The sequence below is a fragment of the Condylura cristata genome, unplaced genomic scaffold, assembly GCF_000260355.1.
Source record: "Condylura cristata isolate star-nosed mole 26May11 unplaced genomic scaffold, ConCri1.0 scaffold00011, whole genome shotgun sequence".
NCBI classification, from domain to species: domain Eukaryota; kingdom Metazoa; phylum Chordata; class Mammalia; order Eulipotyphla; family Talpidae; genus Condylura; species Condylura cristata.
The window spans coordinates 2457822-2473424 of NW_004567112.1; the positions used below are offsets into that span (position 1 = coordinate 2457822).

The following is a 15603-nucleotide window of genomic DNA, read 5'->3' on the forward strand; positions in this document are numbered from 1 at the left end:
CGCGTGCCTCTGGGTCTGCGGTCAGGTCCCTTGGAGTTGCGGGCTCCGAAAGATCCCGGCTGCACCTGCTTCCAGAGCCAGCCTGTCCCGAGAGCAACTTGGAGGGCGACTGGGGTGGCAGCCCGCCTGGACCCCGTCACTTCGGGGGACGGCCTTCCGTTGGCCTGCTGCCCAGCACCGCCCCGGTGGCTCCCGCCCGTGTGCTGGCCGTCATGTCCTTCCCAGCGGCAGCTAAGAGACCAGTGTGTCTAACCCAGTTTTCTCCCCTTGACTGTCAGCTGGGTGTGGGCAGCGCTGCCCGGGGCGCCTGCAGCAGCCCCTGCCGGGACCACGCTGTCTGGAATACAGAAGGCAACCGAATGGTTTCCCGCTGGTGTCTGATTTGGGGTCTGTCTGGGAAACCGGACACGTGCCTGCAGAGCTGGTCGGGGCCGTGGTGTGCCCGGGAGGCAGCCTTGGCTAGACTTGAGCCCAGACCCTCGCGTCACCAGACCCTGCGAGTCCTGGAGATTCCGAGTCTTCGCCTGCGCGGGGCCTTGGCTCCTGGTGAGCTCCGGGAGGGTGGGCTTCCCTACCTCTCCGCAACAGGACCTCCACCTGCAGGTTTAGGCACAGCCCGGTGTTCCTGAAAGTCGGTGCCCCTCTGGATGGATTTAGAAGCAAGTCTTGGCCGTAAAATCACCCGGCGAGGGGTCACCTGCGCTTTCTGGTCTCCCGCTTCCGGGAGCGTCATCGCCGCCACTGGACCTGGAGTCCTGCTCCGGCTCCGCAGCCCAAGTGCCCTCCGGGGTGCTGATCCAGGCCAGGCAGCCGGACTGTTGCTGTGCCACCTCGGGCTCCCGAGAGCTGCTTGGCTCAGGGGCGCTCCTGGCCACCTGCCTCCCCCATCTCCTGAGCCGCGGTCAGACCAGTCCTACCCCCGCCCCTTTTTCGTGTCCCCTAAGTCTCTTCAGCTTGCTTTGGCTCGGAGGACCCTAGCTAACAGTGAATTCGAAGTGAAGTGGGCTGGTGGGATGGCGCCCAGGAATTCCTCCAGTTTGGGGCCCCACCTCAAGGGTGAGACCTGTGCTGGGGCTCCAGGACCCCCCGTCAGAGAGGCATCCAGCTCGCGCCAGCACTGCGGTTCTGTTTTCTGGGCTTTGGTTGGGGGGGGGGGGGGGGGGGGCTCCCCACGGTGCTTTCCCGTTGCCCCACCACCACGAGTGACGCCTCAGTCAGGACCAACGCGGAGTGGACGCTGCCACGCTCTACTTTAGCTGGGAAGATGTGTGCGTTCTCTGGACTTGCTGCTTTACCGGGCCTGGGGCTGGGGGCAGGACCTGACAGAGAGCTGGCTTCCACGGGCGTGTCGCCGGGCGACCGGTGGGCCCTGGCAGTCATTCTGCTCCTTGGGAGCTGTCTGTGGCAAGAGGGGGTACAGCCCTGAGGAGACTTGGAGGAGTGTAGGGGGACTGGGAGTCCCGCAGGCTGCTCTGAAGACTTGGAGTTATCGCACCCGAGTCACTGGGACCCACCTGCTGCAGGTGCGATGCCCTGGGGAAAGGGGCGGGGTGAATCCACAGGGCTCCTCCCGCTCCTTGCTTGCATTTACACTGACAGTCCTGAGCCAGCCCTGGGACACCTAGAACCCCGAAATCTGTTCCTGGAAGCAGGCACACATGCACGTGCCCTGGAGTTTACCCCCGGGCCTCAGTCCAGAGCCCCGCCTTCTGCTTGTGTGGGCGGCGTGGGTGACGGTGGCTTTCAGCCTCTCACAGGAGTCAGAGGGTGGCTGTGTGGACCCCCAGATGCTGTGGGAAGCACCCCGCTCGCTCTCCACCAGTGTCTCTCCCTCGCACATCAGACTTTGAGCCCTTCAGTCAAGCCCAGGTAGATTGTGGGTTCCTTTTCTGTTTTGAGGTGAGGCTGGGGTGGGAGGAAGCGGAGATCATTTGGGCAAATGTACAGGCTCCATCGAGACAGAACGTACCATGTCTCCAGAAAGTTTGCTCGGGGCCTTCCCGGCAGGCAGGCGGCCCACACCTGCCTGGGGCAGCCTCTTTCTGTCTCCCAGAGTTGCTCATTGTCCTTGTTCTAGAACTTGCCCCCGGTTTTGTTGAGCTGTGGTCGGCGTGTAACTGCATCCAGCGTGCAGCCGAGTGACCTGGCTTATGTAATACTGCACAGTGGCACCCCAATAAGTGTCGTCAGCATCCAGCACCTCAGATAGTCACGGCCATCCCCCCTCAGTCTGCTCTTGTAGCGGCTGCCGGGTGTACGCAGCAGCGTCAGGTCTGGCCTCGGGTGCCCGTCACATCTGGGACCCTCGTGACCGGGAGCCCGGACCCGCGTGCCGCTCGAGCCCAGCCTCCCCGTCCTCACCTGGTGATTCACGACGCTGCGTGATGCACGTCAGGCGGACACACAGCACGGGCTTGGCGCGCCTGGCAGACACAGCACGGGCTTGGCACACGTTCGCGGTGCACCGCCGGCCCGCGTCAGCACGCGGCACCCCTTGCAGCGAAGCCCGTCCCTCGGCGCAAGGTTTGGGGTCACGGGCTGTTCCCCTGTCTGCCGTTTCTCCTCGTGGGAGCCCACCGCTGAGCTTCCCTGCGGGGCTCTGGGCTGTGTCCAGCTCCCGGGAGCCTCGGGCCTGGCGAGGGCGCAGAGCGGACGCCCCTTGACGAGGCAGCCGTCTCTCACGTTTGGCACCGCTGCATCGGGGGGATGCAGCTGGTTTCTCAACTGTAGCAGCATGTGGACTTCCTGCTTGAGGGCTGGGGGGCCCCCTCCTTGGGGCTCCACGAGCAAGGAAGATGCGGATTCTGCCATCTGTGCTCGGGGGGCTGCGGGCCCCGCCCTCTTTCATTCAGGGGGCCTGCTCCCTTGGGCTGTCCCTGGCCCTTAGAGGGGTCATAGACCTTCTCCTGGGCGGTGCCTCGCCACCCCTCCTGCTCTCAGTGAAGCATGGAGTTCCTGGTGTGCCCAGATCCTTCTCAGTATCTGTGCCTACCTTTTTGTAGTTGTGATGACAGACATTGGTGCGAGGACCCTGGGGAGGGGGCGGCTGCCCGGTGGGCAGGGCCGCCTCGGCTTCGGGGAGTCTGCCGCCAGCTCCCCGCCCCTCCAGGGCAGCCCTCTCAGAGACGGCTTACGGGGCTGCTCGTGTGTCCTTGAGGAGATTCCATTTTGCTTATTTATATCTTGCCTCTGCTCAGTCCGCGGAGGACTCCAGAGACAGGATTCTGTAAGAAGGGCTGAGACTGGGGAGAGGCAGAGTTGGTTTAAAAATGCAAATAGAGTCACCGCAGGTGTCTGGACAGTCCTGTGAACAGACTGGGCACGCGTGTCCTCGCGCCGGCCACAGCTCCGGAGCCACGTGCCGCAGGCCACGGAGGCCTGGGACCCTGTCTTGCCTGGGTTCCCCCTGCTGCTTATGCCCGGGAGCTCCAGCCCCGGCGGCCCGGCCTAGGGTGGCATTGGGGTAGCTGGGCCTGGAGAGTGCTGGCGGCGGGCAGTGGTTGGGATGGGGAGCGGCGGGGTCCTCGGAAGCGAGGGCCATGCGTGCCCCGGGGAGCTTCTGTAGCGCCGGCCCCCGTCTGGCTTCCCGGCGAAACTCCTCGCGGGCTAGCTCGTTTCCTTCATCTCTAGACGCCCTCCCAATAGTCCCTGTCCTGTCAGGACCGAGCCCGGAGGGACAGGAGCGCGGGGCAGTGCAGAGCTGGAAGGTAGAGGGCCGGGGACGGACCCTCGGGCCGCAGAGCTCTCCCGGTGTGCGTGTGTGGGAGCGTGCAGTGTCTGGACCTGGGGTGGGGGTGGTGTAAGCCAACAGAACCCTGCCGCGGGCGCCCAGGAGAGCCCGCTGCGGGGAGCTGACCCGCAGGCTTGCCCGGGAGCTCCCCACCTTGGAGGAGGCCAGAGGGCAGGAGCTGTCCGGCGCCCGCCTGGCTGTGCCACGCTCTCCGTGGCTGTGCACCCTCTGGCGCACGGTGTTGGGGAGGCCTCGGCGGGGTCCCCGGGCCTTCCCAGCCACGCCGAGCGGTGTGTCCCCAAGCAAGGGGATCTCGCTGAACTACAGCAGAGCTTTCAGTAGCGCCCAGGCGCTGGGGCCCTGGTGACCTGACCGCAGGCGGGGCGGAGCTCTCCTGCCTGGTTAGCCAGGGTGTCAGGGTGGCTTCCTGCCGGCCCCCAGGAGGGGGCTTCCGCGGTGAGGTGTCACAGTGAGGCCAGGCAGGAGCGGGGTCTGCAGCCGAGGTCTCTGAACCCAGCCCAGATCTAGGCTGGGGTGGCGTGTACCCCACCCTCCCTGGCCTCACCCGAGCCGTTCGTGGCACTGCTGTCCGCGAGCGCCCCGAGTTCTGCGGGCATGTTCCTGGCCCGTGCTGCTTCCGCTGTCCTTAGGGTCAGCCGAGGTTGGGGGTGGGGGCTGGCTTGCTCCCGTCATCAGACCTGGGGGAGAGCTGTAAGCCTGCTCGGCGCCTGCTCCCTTTGCCCTCCTGCGCCCCCACCCCTGCGCCCGGCCCCCCACCCAGGCTCCGCCGGGGGCACCGGCACCCATGGAGGACACGTCACGTGTGACACGCTCGTCACCGTGGCTAACTGGCTTGACGTCGTTCGCTGTTCCCCGAGCCCTCGCTGTGACTTACCCACACTGGGGGCCCCGGACGACCCAGGCTTCGCTCTTTGGTCAAGTTCTGGAGGCCGCTCACACCCGCCGCTTACGAAGACGCCCTCAGTCCCTTCTGGGTGAGATAACGGAGAGAGCGACCTGCGTCCTCTCAGGGTTCCCCAAACAGTTGATGCGGACAGGGTTTGTGTTCCTTAGGTTGAGAAGACGAGGGCTGGAGTATAAGGCTTATCTGTGTCTGAGCATTGCAGAAGAAAGCCAGATCTGTGCTCTGTGTTTAAATATAGCACGGTGTTTGCTACTGAGTTGGAGAATAAGCAATTGAATATGTAGGTCATTGACTGGGAGAATGCGTTCAGAGTTTTCTTTGCATCTGATTAACGCTGTCTTACAGTCGGGCTGTTGATCCCAGGCCAGCCTGGCCAACGCAGACTCTGCGAGCTGTCTGGGGGACCCGGGCTCCTACCTTTGCCCCCTTGAGGCGTTAGGGGTGTGGCTTGGTCGCGTGCCCTGCAGACATTGGCCTGTTGGGCTGTGCGGGAGAGCTGAGCACACCTCCTGGAGGAAGGCGAGAGGCCTGTGCTGCATCAGGATAAATGCCAGGGGTGTCTTTTAATGCATGCTTGATTCAGAACGCCCTGTTTGGAGTTGCATATTTAAAAGGAAACTGCCATCCCTTGGAAGGTATGTGACATTTAAAAAGGATCTGTAGTGGGAGATAGGTTTGACAGCTTCAAATTATATTTGAAAGAGTTTTTCTTTTAAGAAAGAAAATGATTACTTCTATTTTAAATGTCATCACAAAGACATAAACATGTTTAATCAAATTATATATTTAATTTATGTAGAACGTGATTTTCATTCTCGCGGCAGAGTTGCTGGTTCTTTCCCCAGCAGCTTTGAAGCCGGCGACGTTGGTGAATTAAAAGCTGCTCAGCTTGTGGAGTAAATGTCTATTTAAGAATTTATAGGATCAGAAAAAATGGTGTGACTGAAACATTTTCCATCTGTCCACGTGTACCTAACGGCACGTTTTGGGGAGCGGGAGGTTCTTCCTTTCTGTCGCTGAGCGGCGTCGGGGCTAAACTCCCGCCGAATGGATTGAAAAAAGTGTAATCTGAAGACAATAAAGGCGGAAGCTGCGAAGATGCTCCTGTAATTTTCTTCTTTTGGGTTCTTTGAACCAGCAGGGAGTCGCCCGGAGTGCTGGAGTAGTCCCTGTGCCAGCTCTCCTTAAAAGGGAGGCGGCGGGGGACCGGCGGCCGAGGCGGACGCCACAAAAGACCCGAGCGCTCACACAGAGCTGACGTGGGCAGCCAAAGGCGACGTGGCGCGGGAGGGCGCCCGCCGGCCGGGCTGCGGGGGGCGGAGAGGGGGCCGCGGGCGGCTCCCCTGACCCCGCCGCTCTGCCGGACGCTCCGGCTCCAGAACTTTCTCTGAGCAGAGCTGGGTGTTGGAAGGCGGCCAAGCGGCGTCCGCGGCGGCCTGTTCCGGCCTGCTGCTGCAGTTTCGGTTCAGCCGGGCCGGGCCGGGAGGCCTGGCGGCGGCCACAGGGGCACAGGAGCTGGTTTCCTCTTCGACCCCTTCTGGGGCGCCCCTGCCAGGGACTGCGCCCTCTGTCCCGTGTGGCCCGGGAGCCCTGGGTGGATGGCAGCCGCTGGAGAGAAGCCACCCCACCGTGCCCATCCCGGGCAAGAACTTGCCCGGCAAGCATGCCTGCCAGCCCAGGCGGAGAAGGTCAGGGTTCAGAGCCTCGGCTCTGGCTCGGAGGCGGGGCGCCCCCTCCGGCTCCCGCCGGGCACGCCCATCCCCGCCGTGTCCTGGCGCCCAGCCTAGCACCGGCTCCAGCAGCCAGAGAAGGGAATTGCTGACCAGCGTGGACCACGCTAGACTGCCCGGTCCCCACAGAGGGCAGAGCTGCTTGATCCAACAATCAGACTGGTCACTGGAAGCGACTCTAGAATCAGTGCGTTCGGCCGGTGTCTCCCGCTCACGCCGTGTGTCGTCTTGCAAAAACACTAACAAGGAGACCCAGAAGCGAGTGCAGCCGCAGCCACTGCCCAGGGCCCAGGGTCACGCCGCGCCTCCCCACCTCCACCTCCCAGTGGGAGGCCCCCGGGCCCGGCTGTGGCCGCCCAGGCGGGACCGTGGCAGCTCTCACCTGCTGGTCCGTGGCGCTGGCCGGCTCCGAGTCCAGCCGCCCAGAGAACGTTCCCGACGTGGGGTGTCCTGCTCCTCCCCCGGCCCCGGAGCCCCGTCCCATAGGATCTGTTAGCCTAAGTGGACTTTGGGGACTCAGCTCCTCCCTCAGGTGTGTTCCAGTCCAGACGGCCCCCTCGGCGGCTCCCGTGAGCATCCATGCCGCGGATCCATTTTCTTGCCCGGGCCGGCAGACCCAGGGTGGGCTGGGCTGCAGGAGGACCCCTCCACGCTCGGTGTCCAGAGGAACCGGGCGCTGGGGTGGCTGGAGCAGCTGGGCGTGTGGCCTGGCCGGCCCCGGTGGCCTCCACCTGTGCGTTTTGTCCGCCCGTGTCTTGGCGCCACACAGCTGGCAGAGCCGGGGTAGCCAGGCCCGGTGGCGGGGGTTGGCCGAGGTCCTGTTCATCAGCCGTGTGTGCGACGGTGTCTGGCCGGCCCCAGGCGCGAGGCAGCCCAGCCTGTGTCTCCGGGAGCTCGGGCCGAGGCCGCACGCCTGAGGATCCAATTTCGAAGTGGAACTTTGAGCCTCGCTGCTGGGAAAGCGCGTTTGCGGGCGTTTGCAAGCCTCGTGCGGGCGTCTGCCGCACACAGGTGAGGACAGCCGTCCCATCACCCCGAGGACAGCCGTCCCATCACCCCGAGGACAGCCGTCCCATCACCCCGAGCAGTGGCGGGCGGCCGGGCTTTCAACGGCAGTGAGCCCCAAGCGGGTGAGGAGGCAGGAGGGGCGGCCCCTGTAGCCCCCTGCTCCCCGCCGAGGCTCAGGGCGCGGCTCCTTGTGCTCACTTGCTCCGTCAGGATGGTGCGGGTGGCCCAGCCTTCTGCGGGGGTCGCTGCTGCTGCTGCTGCTGCTTTTCTGGGACCCGCGAGGGGAGCGGGCGATGGACTCCCCGCTTGCTGGGGACAGGCTGGCTGTGCCCCTGTCGGCCGTCGGGCCTGGCCTATCCAGGTCTGCGACTTGGGGGGGGGGCGCTCTGTGCCTTGTGAGATGTTGCCGGCCGCGTGTGGGGCAGAGGCGGCGTCCAGCCTGGTGGGCGGGGGAGCTGGGCCTCAGTTTCCGCGCTCCGAAGTGACATGGTCTGTACTCACCTGGCCTTTTTTTTTTTTCTCATGATACAATTTTTGTGTCTGGAGGAAGGGCGTCCGGGCCCAGGTGCACACTTCCGTTAAATCGGGGGCCTCTCTGTGCCCGCCGGGTCCGGCTGTCCCTCGCTGCGCGTTTCCCGCACCCACCCAGCCTCCATCGGCGGTTTCCAAGGCTCCCCGGGAACTCCGGTTTCGCCCAGGACCTCATTCCCTTTGGCCCCACTCTTGCGGCCTTCTGGAAATCCTGGCTTCCCCCAGCCAGCTGAGCGGCGCGTGTGACTCGGAGGGCTGTTGGGGTTGGCTGTGCACCGGGCACAGGGCCGTCCCGGCCTCCACCCCGCCGAGGCACCGTCCCGGCAGGGCCCGGCGTGCCTGTGGGGCGGCTGCCGCCTCTGCCCATCGCTCTCAGCGGTCAGGTGGCTTCTGGGTGCTGTGAGGCAGGAGTGGCTCTGTCCCTCCTGCGGAGAGCAGCCGCCGGACGCCGAAGCCCGAGTCACAGACAGCCCTCGCAGGGCGGGGCTTGGCCGGCAGGACTCTGGGGCCAGGGTCTGGGCCTGCGCCGGCCACGTAGATCCCAGGCTTTGCTGTTCCCAGCACCAAGAGCCGAGCAGCCCTGGTGGAGGCCAAAGCCGGCCATTTTCTGGCCGTTTCGTGGTGCCGTGAGTCTCGCCCCGCTTGGGGGTGGCCCCACGCGATCCTGCATCTCATCGACGGGAAGCAGGCTGGTGCGTTGGAGAGTCTGTTCCCCGGCCCGCTCCTGTTGCCCGCCTCCTCCAAGGCCCTCCAGGGCGATTGACCACAGGAACGGAAACTTGGGGCCCCCAGACGACTGCCTCTTCCTAGACCGAACCTATGCGCGGAAGAGGGCGACATCTTACCTGTCTGCAGAACCCGGCATGGCCGGGAAGCCAGGGTCATGCACCCCTGAACATTTCCTTCTGCTCTTCGCAGACAATCGGAAATGTAGGACCGCGTGAGAAGCCTGTGCCGATTAGGGTTCTTATTTATGATCTGAAAGGTGCTTTGAAAGTCCTTAGTCCTGGCCTGGGGAAACGCTGTCCGTGGCATGTCAGAGGTCATGTGTCTGTATGTTGCTGAGGAACGTGGGTTTGCAGCGCTGTGTGCTTCCGGAGCACAGGGCACCCCTCTCCGGAGGCGGTCACCATGCCCGCCACCAGGGCCCCCTCACCCACCACCACGCGGTGGCTCCTTCCATGTAATTTTCCTCCCAGGCACGTACGTCAGCGTTAAAGCCAAGGTTCACGCGTTAGCATTTGAAGGTTTTATATTTGTCTGACCATTTCATCTGTGTTTTGTAGGTTAAACTTTTTTTTTAAGATTTATTTATGCATCCAAGAGATGGGGTGCAGTGTGGCGGGTGAGAGGATTCACCAGAGGCAGAGCGGGGGGCAGAACAGGCGGATCTACTGAAATGCTCTGCTGAGGGGAGCAGCGGGGAGACAGGAGGGGTCTGCCACCCCCCTGGCCGGGATGCAGCTCCTAGCTTCACCGTGCTGAGACGTAACCCCTGCAGCGCCAGGGGCTAATTTTTGCAGTGACCGTGCGTGCAGCGGACGTGCCTGACGCTCAGGCCTGACTGCTGTCTCGGCGTCGGGAGGGCGCCCAGCTGACCTCCCTTGTACGGCGTCTGATGGCTTCTTGTTTTTCTGTGAATTTGGTTTCCTCTGCTGACGCCCCCTCAGGGGGGCTGGGGCGGCCTTACCCCAGCAGGGTGGCGTGGAGGTGTTCTCTCTCTCACTGGGCTTTATTATAAAGGCCGTCGGCGTGTCGCCCCAGGGCCCCCTCACGCCAACCGCTCCACGTCAGGCGGTGTCAGCGGGGTGAGTGCGTAGAAGGAAGAGCTGAGACGGCACCTGCCCTCCTGGGCAGCGCCCACTGCCGGGGCGCACTCCGGCCGGGCGTCCTCTGCAGGGGCCCCCGCTGTGAGCACTTGCCACCAGCTGGGATGTCTGTTCTGGGGAGTCCCACTCAATTCCTTCTGGAAGGTCCCGGTCACCACCTACAGCCGTGTGGGGCCTGGCCCGTGGCTCTTCTCGGTTACCGCTTGGAGCCAGCCGGGCCCTGAGACCTGCCAGTGGCCGTGATTTGTGGTGTGGGCTTACAGCTCCTGGCCGCTGGCTGCGTCCTCTGCGGCCCGGCTTCCCTCAGGGCCGGGTGAGGGAGGGGGGCCCTGGTGCCCAGAGAGGCTCTCCCCGCGCCCCTGGACTTTGAGAGTGAACACGCGGCTTCCTGGCTCCCTCCTGGGAGCCGAGGGTCAGAGCTAGCCCAGCTGCCTCTGTGGCCGGCCCGTGGGCCGTGGGGTGTGGGAACGCAGCTTGAGTTCACGGGATGACGTCCCAGAGTGACGTCGCGGGGTGGGGGTTTGCAGCTGGTTTTTCCTTCTCACTCTCCGGGCGCTCAGCCGCACAATGGCTCCCTTGCCGCCACGGCGCCCCCCAGCTGGATCCCGGGCCTGCTGGGCTCCGGGGGGAGGGGAGCTGCCGGCCGGCTCTGGCTGCTGGCAGGACGTGGGGCCCCGTGCCCAGGCAGGCGGGTGCGGTAGCTCTGGGCGGGTTCCAAGACTCCCACTGCCCTTGGATGTGAAGACAAGACGGCTGCCATCTTGGGCCTTTCCACATTCTTCAAGCTTAAAACAGCTGGATAGATGCAACATTACTGGGTTTCCATGTATCCTCTTGACAGAGGCCGCACGTGACGTTTTCTCAGGGACACTGAGCACAGGCTCTCGGCCTGGGGCCGCCACGCAGGGATTCGCCTGCTGGTATCTCGGTGCCAAGGGGCACGCCACGGGGGGCTTGAGGGCGCAGACTCTGCTGAGCGAGGGGTTATTGTTTCAGAGCCAATTAATGTGGTTTGTTTATTATAGTGGAATGGGATCCCGGCAGGGCAGGGCCGAGGTGCAGGCCTCTCAGGTCACACCCTGCCAATCCGCGGTGTCTGGCCTGCAGAGGTCCCTTCTGTCTTCCCATGGGACGGCCAGGCCAGAATTCCAGGCCTTTCTAGGGGCGAGTTAATGATTTCTAGGGGCCCCATGGGGAGGGTGGGGGCACCCGGCCAGGATCCCACGGCCCCGGCACTGGCCGCGGGTAGTGGGCGGCCCCAAGCGGCCCCATGCCAGAGTCCTCCCTGCCAGCCCGCCGGTGCTCCCCACGGCCCCCCTGCTGCCACCCCAGCCCGCCAGTGCCCCCCACGGCCCCCCTGCTGCCACCCCACTTCTGTTGGGGGGCTCTTTCACCCTGAAGGGTGAGGGCAGAGGCGAGGCAGACTGTGGTGCCTGGGCACGGGCTGCTGGGCGACCCAGGCTGAGCACCCCACCGGTGAAGTGCGTTCCGCCTGGCACGCGGACCTGTGGCCACCTGCACAGACAGGGTTGTGGGGGCGGGGTGGCAGGAACTCTTTGGGTTTCTTTGCTGACTTCCGGGTTCCTTGTCTACCTGAGGCTGTTCCTGCCTGCTGCCCTTGAACTTGAGATTGTTGGACCTGCTCTGGAGCTCAGGAAAGCCCCGGCACCGGCTCGCTTGCCGTGACTGACCCCATACCAGTCTTGTGGGCTGCACCCAGGGCCACTGGGTGGGGCGGGCGCTGCTTGGGGCCTGAAGCAGGACCTTGCACAGAGCTTCCCCGGGGCCCTGGCCAGACCCTGGCGGGTGGAGTTGGGTGGGGCTCAAGTGCACCTCCTGTGGGCCCCAAGGGTTCCCGAAGGCTGGGGTGGGGCGGCTGCAGGAGGCTGGGCTGTGCCGTTGCGTCTGTGCCCTGGTAGCCGGCTCCCTTGTAAATTTGATGGCAGTGGGCAGCATCCCCGCCACAAGAACGTTTACTTGAGAGGAGGGCCCGGATGGATGGGTCTTCACCCTTGCTCCTTCCCTGACCACTCACACAGCGCTCCCCGCAGTAGGGGCCTGGGGACCCTGTTTCCGTCTGCAGTGACCAGCTGCACGTACTGGACCGTCGTGGCTCTCGAGGTGTGGAGAGATGGCTCGGTTCCGGGGAGGCCCCGCTGGCTGCAGGCTGGCTCTGGGGGCCGCTCCGCTCCTAGATGGCTGTTCTGAGTACTGGCCGTATGCAGCCCCGGGCCAACTTCCCGGCTTTGCCTCCTTCGGAGAGGCAGGGGGACGCGGAAGGTGCACCTGTGGTGCAGGTGCTGGCAGCCTCCGTCCGGCAGGATGAGGCCTGGGGTGGTCTCCACCTTGCAGCTTGGGACCCCACCGGCTCCAGGCCCTCTCTGAGGCACAGCCTTGTCGCCTTCTCTCCAGTTTCCTGTTTGCAGACAGCCTCAGTGTGAGCAGGTTCCAGAAAGATCATGGCCCCTGCTGCTCCTTGGCCCTTGTTCGCCACTTTGCCCTGATGAGGCCAGGCTGAGCGGGCTTCCCTCTGCCCCGCCCCCGAGAGGGGGTGGGGGTATGTGCTGGGCCTGGTAGGGAGGCAGAACAGATAGGCGTGTCAAAGGCCGGGTGCAGGCGGGGCGGGCAGGCCCCAGCGGTAACAGGAGCTGGCGCGGGAGCCTTAGCGCCAGAAGCAGCACTAGGAATAATTCATAAGTGCAGGCGGTGCGCACTGTCACCCGAGGGAGGCCGCGAGCCCGGCCCCCAGCTGCCTCGGGCTACCTGTGTGCACCCCACGGCCAGGGCGGGGAGCCTGAGCAGCGCCAGTGTCCTGGGGGGGGAGCCTGGGGAGCCCAGGCCCTGCCATTCCCTCAGGCCCTCAGGCTGCGCATCACACGTTGAGACGTCACCACGTCCCAGGCGCCCCTGCCCTGACGGGGTCAGGGCTCCTGAGCCTCTGGGCGGGGCCGCCAGCGTCCACTGACTCCCCGGCACACAGGCCCCTGCGCCAGGCGCTGGGTGCTCGGGCCACGCACTGATCTGGGGGTGTGCCTGCGCCCCACTGCCAGCGGGGCTGGGGCCCACGTGCCCAGCAGTGTCTAATCAGATTCACCCGCCTTGAGGGACCGGTGGGAACCCCCTGCCGACTGGCTCTCGCTGGCCGAGGCCCTCGGCACAGCCCACTTAGGTGTCGTGGGTGGCCAGCGGGCAGCGACGTTAGTCAGCCAGCTGGTTTCTGCGCCTCGTCTTCTGGAAGTTCTTAGAGAAATCCTGCCAAGGAAACGGCCGGTCCTCAGGGCTCGCCCCGTCCTGCCGACCACCTCCCCGCACACAGCTGCCCCCAGCCCCCACACACAGCTGCCCCCCAGCCCCTGTCCTTTGAAGCTTTGAAGCACCAATCTTGACCTTCAAGTGACAGCGGCCCTGGGCGTTCATTCTGACCGTCTCCCCAGGGGCTCCTGTTCTTGAGCCCCCAGATAAGCGGTCCCGGGACCGTCCAAAGGCCTCCCGAAGTTCTGTAAACTGCCCTGGGAGCCCGACTTTCTGCTCCTGGTTTAATTCACAACACTGTGGGTGTCTCTGCCAACAGTCTGCACCCAGCAGTGGGAGTCGGCCGGCGACACCGTGTTGGATCTGTCTGCAGCCCTTTGTTTAAAAACCAGAAGTGACGCTACAGCACGACTGTTTCACTTCCCGAATTCATTTTCCCCACCTTCCTGCTTTCCAAAGGGACAGCTTCTCCTACAGAGATCATGTATCACCTGACGCCTTGGGTTCTGCTCACCTGTGGGTCCTAAGCACCGGCGTGAAAGCCTTTGGAAGTAGCGGGGGTGGAGTCGGGCAGATCGTTCATGTCAGGCGCGGAGACCTGGGAATAAAACCCGCGCGGGTGTCTGCAGCTAGGGCGGGCAGACCAGCCGTCAGAGCGGGCAGGTGTCCTGGCAGGTCGGAGGCGGGTTTTGAAGGGTGCGTAGGAGTTTGCTCCCATCTCGGCAGCATTTCTCCCACGAATTCCGGGCGTAGGCGCCAGACAAGGCCTCACGGCCCCGGGAGGACGGTCCCTGGCCGAGTAGGTGCTCCGTGAACGTGAAACGGAGCTGTGTTGTGGGGGACAAGAGCCAGCTGCGCCCCTCCTGCCGCTGCCTCGGCTGGGAGAGCTTGGGGGTGTGGCTGCACTGACCGGTGCAGCTGCGCCTTGCCTTGTGTGATGGCATCCTCCGGCGCGCCCTCCTGCCGTGGACTTGGCCAGCACCCCAAAGTCCAGCCCCCAGATGCAGCTGCCGGGGCGGGGAGCACCTGAATGTCCCAGCTGGAGAGGGATGGGGGAGCAGCGGTCGCCTCTCCCCTCGCTCAGGACTGCTCGGGTTGGGTCCTCTCGTCCCCGTGGAGGGAGAAACCTGCTTCCGCAGTCCTGGCTGGTCTGACAGGGCCGCCGGGAGCCGGAGGCCGTCATTCAGGGCTGCCCGGATGCGAGCCACCCTCTGGATGGAGTCCGGGTCGGTGGGAGGGTGGGGTCAGCGGTGGTCAGGTGGCCGCAGGTCCGCTCCCCAGGCCTCTCCTTTCTCGTGGAACTGGAGGAGGACGACGGCCTGGGACTCCCTCGGCGGCGTGGCCACCACGCCACTGTGGCGGTGCCGTGGGCTCGCGGGAAGAGCCGCAGCCAGGACACCTGGACAGACGTGCTGCCCAGGTGTCTGCCTCCGGTCGGCTGCCGAGGGAAAACGGCTGTGTGCGCAGGAAGGGGGTGGCACCACGCGCTTCCTCTTCACCCCTTGCAGAGTCAAACAGATGTGAGTGCTCTTGAATGCAAAGCCTCATTTCATATTGCATTTGCCAAGAAAGTGCAGTTTTATTGAACATTAGGATTGAATTCTTAACTGAGTAATCAATTTCGGTAGTAAGTTAAAATGCCTTCTATTAATGGACAACTGCACCCGTTAATCAGAGTTTCAGTGGATTAACAGTTGTCAGCATTTATGCTAATGGCACTTATAAACCAGGAGCTTATGAATCGCACTTCATAATTCCATATTTCTCAAGCAGTTGGTCATCCTTTTTGCTCGAGGATATTGATTGTTTTGTCCCCTGGCTTGTGACTGGGAGAGGTAAAGAAAGCTAAATGACATTTTCACGGTGGTGACACAAAATCACCTTCTGTTTTTACACACTCGGCTTCGTGTCAGAGTAGATGGAAAGGGCTCATTTGTTGTGGTGCTCTGCTGTTTAATTTGATCTGGTGTGTGACTAAAGCAAGACAAATAGTATTTTTAATGAAACCGTTTAATAACCTCTGGTAGCTTGGAATCGAAGGCATTGGAGGAATGCAATTAAGGGGATGGCCAGATGCAAGCCGAGAGCAAGATCACTGCCCCAGCACCACTGACCCACTTCGTCTTGCTTCCAGGGTGTCGTCGCCTCCAGCGGCTCTGGACGGATGAGGCTGGACTCCCTCCAGGCGACGGACAGCCCCGCGCGGGGCCTGTAGTTGGCGGACAGACTTAAATTGCGGAATCGGCGTCGGGACACGGATCTCAGGTAAAAGTCCGTTTTCTTAAGCCCCCTTCGGGGGAGTTTTCAACGCGCTAGTGACCGTGGTTGTGGCAGTTCTGGATGTTTCCTCGGGATAGCTAACAGCAAGGATCGTATTGATTGTCTTTCAATTAATTGCATCTGGTATTTTCATTTATCAAAAGCAAAATACATGTAATTAACTCCGTAGCAGTACAGCTCGGTTAAGTGATGGTCGCTCGCTGCTGCCGCTGTTTAGAGATAAGTCAGCGGAACAGCCCTGCCTGGAGCCCCGTCGGGGTGGGGGAGCGTGGGGGCTTCTCAGCGAAGGTCAGGGAGCTGGCCTGCCTGTGCCCCCCC

General features: G+C 63.5%; 1 protein-coding gene across 2 annotated transcripts in view; it reads left to right on the forward strand.

Moving 5' to 3' along the window:
- The window catches only part of CTBP2 (C-terminal binding protein 2), a 90025-nt gene that overhangs the window by 16981 nt on the left and 57441 nt on the right, over positions 1-15603 (forward strand). Inside the window, exons 1-2 of one of the 2 annotated variants that reach the window (XM_004680369.2) lie at positions 14458-14525; positions 15140-15270. The gene's annotated coding sequence lies outside the window, so the exon portion shown is untranslated. Of the gene's footprint in view, positions 1-14457; positions 14526-15139; positions 15271-15603 lie in introns of those variants that run through there. The other variant, XM_012723672.1, reaches the window with a different exon arrangement.